A 5380-nucleotide genomic window follows, 5' to 3' on the forward strand; every position below is an offset into this window, starting at 1 on the left:
CTCCTTGGGTTGCTCCTCCCGGCCGTCACCTACCTCAGATGCGGGGTAGCTCCTCCCGGCCGCCGCCCCTGACCTCGGACTTGGGTAGCTCCTTTCAGCCGTTCCTGCGCCATCACAGCCTGGCACTCTTGGCTGCTGCCCCTGACGTCGGACGTGGGGTAACTCCTCTCGGCTGCACTCAGTGAGCTGGGTCGCAGCCGCTCACGCTCAGTGCACCAACTGTGAAGAAGCCTGAGCGCTGAAGAATTGATGGTTTTGAACTGTGCTGTTGGAGAAGACTCTTGAGAGTCCCTTGGACTGCAAGGAGATCCAACCAGTCCATTCTGAAGGAGATCAGCCCTGGGATTTCTTTGGAAGGAATGATGCTAAAGCTGACGCTCCAGTACTTTGGCTACCTCATGCGAAGAGTTGACTCATTGGAAAAGACTCTGATGCTGGGAGGGGTTGGGGCTGGAGGATAAGGGGATGACAGAGGATGAGATGGCTGGATGGCATCACTGACTTGATGGACGTGAGTCTGAGTGAACTCCGGGAGTTGATGATGGACAGGGAGGCCTGGCGTGCTGCAGTTCATGGGATTGCAAAGAATCAGACACGACTGAGCAACTGAACTGAACTGAACTGAACTGAACTGAATCCCTTACTGACATGTGGTTTGGAAATAATTTCTCCCATTCTGTAGCTTGCCTTTTCATTTTGTTAAGTGTTTCTATGGATGTGTGGAAGCTTTTTAATTTGATGTCGTACAACTTGTTGATTTTTGCTTTTGTCACTTGTTCTTTGGTGTCATATCCAAAACGTTACTGGAAGAATTTCTGTTTGGCTCTTTTTTATAATTTCTGTCTCTTTGGTAACTGTCTCATTTGGTTCACAGGTACTTTTTCTGATCTCATTGAATCATGTTTCTGTGCTTTCTTGTAGATTAACTTTCTTTGAAACAGCTACTTTCGATTTTTTATTAGCTAAGTCACAAAGTTCTATGCCTTTGGGCTCAATTATGGGAGAATAGTTATCTTTAGGTGATGAGATGTTTCTCTTCTTCATGTTTCTTGAAGCTCTGTGTTGCTGCTCTTGTATTTGAAATAGCAGGTGGTTGGTGGTGGTTTAATCACTAAGTCCTGCAACCCCATGAATTGCAGCCTGTCAGGCTCCTTGGTCCATGGGATTCCACAGCAGGAATATTAGAACGGATTGCCATTTCCTTTTCTGGAGGATCTTCCTGACCCACGGATCAAACCTGGGTCTTCTGCACTGCAGGCGGGCGGGTCCTTTACTGACTGAGGCACCAGAGAAGCCCTTGAGGCAGCAGACACCCTGTGAACCCTTACCTGCCGCCTTCAGATGCAGCGGGCTGTCTTTGGTGGGCTCTCTGGGGTTTGCTCAGCTTTTGATGGATGGGCACACCTGCTCCATTCTTTACCCCCTCTTGTGGCAGAATCCTTAAGCTCCTTTGTCTTCTCTGGTTCTTTTAACACATACCAGACTAGTTCAGTTCAGTTCAGTCACTCAGTCGTGTCCGACTCTTTGTGACCGCATGGGCTGCAGCACGCCAGGCCTCCCTGTCCATCACCAACTCCCAGAGTTTACTCAAACTCATGTCCATTGAGTCGGTGATGCCATCCAACCATCTCATCCTCTGTCATCAATCTTCTGCCCTCACTCTTTCCCAGCATCAGGGGCTTTTCCATTGAGTCCACTCTTCACATCAGGTGGCCAAAGTATTGGAGTTTCAGCTTCAACATCAGTCCTTCCAATGAGTATTCAGGACTGATCTCCTTTAGGATGGACTGGTTGGATCTCTTTGCAGTCCAAGGGACTCTCAAGAGTCTTCTCCAACACCACAGTTCAAAAGCATCAATCCTTCAGCGCTCACTTTTCTTTATAGTCCAACTCTCACCTCCATACATGACTACTGTAAAAACCATAGCCTTGACTGGACCTTTGTTGGCAAAGTAATGTCTCTGCTTTTTAATATGCTGTCTAATGGCACCCCACTCTAGTACTCTTGCCTGGAGAATCCCAGGGACGGGGGAGCCTGGTGGGCTGCCATCTGTGGGGTCGCACAGAGTTGGACACGACTGAAGCAACTTAGCAGCAGCAGCAGCATGTTGGTCATAGCTTTTCTTCCAAGGAGTAAGCGTCTTTTAATTTCATGGCTGCAGTCACCATCTGCAGTGATTTTGAAGCCCAAGAAAATAAAGTTTCTCACTGTTTCTGCTGGCTGGTTGCTGGAAACTATTCCCCAGAAAGTGGCCCTGTATCTTGTGTTTATAGCTTTTCTCTCTGCTCACTTACCCAGGTCTGCTTTTCTGAGAGCACTTGGTTTACAGACTTGCTCTTACTACCGCACTTGGGAAATAGGCACACAGAGCCTGTTGCAGAGAGGGGAGTGTGTGTTTAGCCCTGGGGGGTTGGGAGCTCACCTGATCTGAGGACCAGGCTGGAGAGATTATCTAGGGAGGGTCTCCTGGAGGCTCATAGTGGACATCCTGCTGACTTCCGAGAGTAGTCAGGAGTAGATGTGCTCCGCTAATGCCCTTTGATTTTTCCAGTGGTCATGTATGGATGTGAGAGTTGGACTATAAAGAAAGCTGAGTACTGGAGGATTGATGCACTTGAACTGTGGTGTTGGAGAAGACGCTTGAGAGTCCCTTGGACTGCAAGGAGATCCAACCAGTCCATCCTGAATATTCCTGAATACAAAGGAAATGAGTCCTGAATATTCATTGGAAGGACTGATGCTGAAGCTGAAACTCCAATACTTTGGCCACCTCTTGTGAAGAACCGACTCACTGGAAAAGACCTTGATGCTGGGAAAGATTGAGGGCAGGAGGAGAAGAGGACAACAGAAAATGAGATGGTTGGATGGCATCACTGACTCTATGGACACGAGTCTGAGTAAACTCTGGGAGATAGTGACAGACAGGGAGGCCTGGTGTGCTGCAGTCCTTAGTGTCACAGAGTCCTACACGACTGAGTGACTGAACTGACTGACTGAGCCCCAATGTAAAAAAGACAAAAACCAAAAAAAGTTTATGGGGATGGTTTTAATTAGATATTTTAAATGAAGGATTAGTAATACAGCTTAATATATTGGAAAGAACTCCAATTCAGAATACAAAACTTACACCTGGTAATAACAGAAGGCAAGGTATGAATTACATACTCTTATAATAAATGAAAATGAAAGTAAAACTGTTAGTTCCTCAGTCGCGTCTGATTCTTTGTGACACCATGTATTGTAGCCCTCCAGGCTCCTCCTTCGATGGAATTCTCCGGCAGGAATACTGGAGTGGGTAGCCATTTCCTTCTCCAGGGGATCTACCCCATTCAGGGATGGAACTTGGGTCTCCTGCATTGCAGGCAAAACTCTTTACTGTCTGAGCCACCAGGGAAGCCCACAATAGCTTAATAAGTGTTCTCAAATTCAGTTCTATTTTCAGTCCTATTTTATAGGTGATAATACTTAGAGGCTTAGGGAAGTTAATTTGCTCAAGATCACAGAACATTCAAGTGAAAGAGATGGTATTCACTCCAGATTTGCTGATACCAATGCCCACAGTTACAACCACAATAATTTCTGGACATCTCATGAATAGTTTTTTTGTATTCCTTATTGGCTTGATTTCCCCCACTTAATGCATAGGAAATAATACCATATCTGCGTCACAGGCCTGCAGTGATGATTGGTTCAGGTCAGGGATTCAGGAGGATGTGTGCACATATGTCTTCCCTGGTGGCTTCCCCGGTGGCTCAGATGGTGAAGCGTCTGCCTGTGATGCGGGAGACCCGGGTTCCATCCCTGGGTTGGGAAAATCCCCTGGAGAAGGAAATGGCGACCCACTCCAGTACTCTTGCCTGGAAAATTCCATGGATTGAGGAGCCTGGTAGGATACAGTCCATGGGGTCACAAAGAGTCGGACACGACTGAGTGACTTCTTTGTGCATATATATATATATATATATATATATATGAAAGTGAAAGTGAAAGTGAAAGTTTCTCAGTTGTGTCTGACTCTTTGTGACCCCATGGACTTTACAATGCATGAAATTCTCCAGGCCAGAATACTGGAGTAGGTAGCCTTTCCCTTCTCCAGGGGATATTCCCAACCCAGGAATCGAACCCAGGTCTCCTGTATTGCAGGCAGATTCTTTACCAACTTTACCCTTTACTCTTTGTCCCTTTACCAACTGAGCTCTCAGGGAAGCCCGTATAAAAACACACACATATATAAAATAGCTTTTCCTTTAGAAAACTTGGATTCATGTGAGCTGGAAGAAACATGGTGACCATCTAGTCTGGTAACTTCAATCTGAAGCCAGTTTAGCTAAGAGATTTGCCCAAGATGGCACAGCTAACTGGTAATAGCTTCCATACAATAAATTTGATATGTAGACACACCCTGTTTACAAAGCACATTCATTTTTGATAGGTATACAAACTGTGCCACTTTGGGCAAGTCTCTGAGCTCCACTGGCTTCAGATCTTAGCTGGGAAACTGAAGTTACTGGACTAGATAGTCGCCATGTCTCTTCCAGCTCACATGAAGCCAAGTTTGTTAAGGGAAAAGCTATGATTATGAGATCATCAGGAATATGGGGAAGAGGGGGAATTGAACCTGCAGGGACATGGCAAAGTGGTGCATGAAATTAGCAGGGACAAAGCTCCATGACAACCTTGACTCCAGAGAGAAAGTACCTGGAGATTGCTCACCGCCTAGTGGTCTTTTTCCTTTCACTTCTGCCCTTAAAAACACATTTAAGAGGCTCCCCAGTGAGGCCATCTCTCTGACTGCCAGTGGACAGCCAATTCCATGGCCCAAATTTTCTGTCCTGAAGTGCAATAGGAAAATTTCTTGGCAAAAGAAAAACACAGTTTCAACCTTTCTCAAGAACTCTGTCTTCCTGGATACTGTGTCAAGGTGAGAGGGCATGATTTATAAGAACAATGAATTCTGTGTTGTCTCTTTGGCCATGTGATTCTTCCAGCTGGACTTCTTTGGAGCACGGTTTGTAATCTGTAACCTAAAATTTCAGGTATTACTCTGCAGTGAGGGATGAATGTTGAATTCTACTCCTGCAATTTTTAAAGGATACTGTCTTAAACTCTGTTGTCTTCTGGTTTTTCACCTGTAAAATTGTGGCAAATTATCATTTAGAATCAAATGACATGTCTGTAAAGTTTCACATACTGCAAAAGTTCAATGCTCCAGGAGTTGGTGATGGACAGGGAACCCTGGAGTGCTGCAGTCCATGGGGTCACAGAGAGTCAGACACGACTGAGCGACTGGAATGAACTGAAAAGTTAAATGAATGCTGAATTAAGGTAATATTTTCCTGAATTTCAGGGGAATAAGGAATGATCAAATGTGCTTGTCTA

This window comes from Oryx dammah, unplaced genomic scaffold (genome assembly GCF_014754425.2).
Source record: "Oryx dammah isolate SB20612 unplaced genomic scaffold, SCBI_Odam_1.1 HiC_scaffold_17, whole genome shotgun sequence".
Lineage (NCBI taxonomy): Eukaryota > Metazoa > Chordata > Mammalia > Artiodactyla > Bovidae > Oryx > Oryx dammah.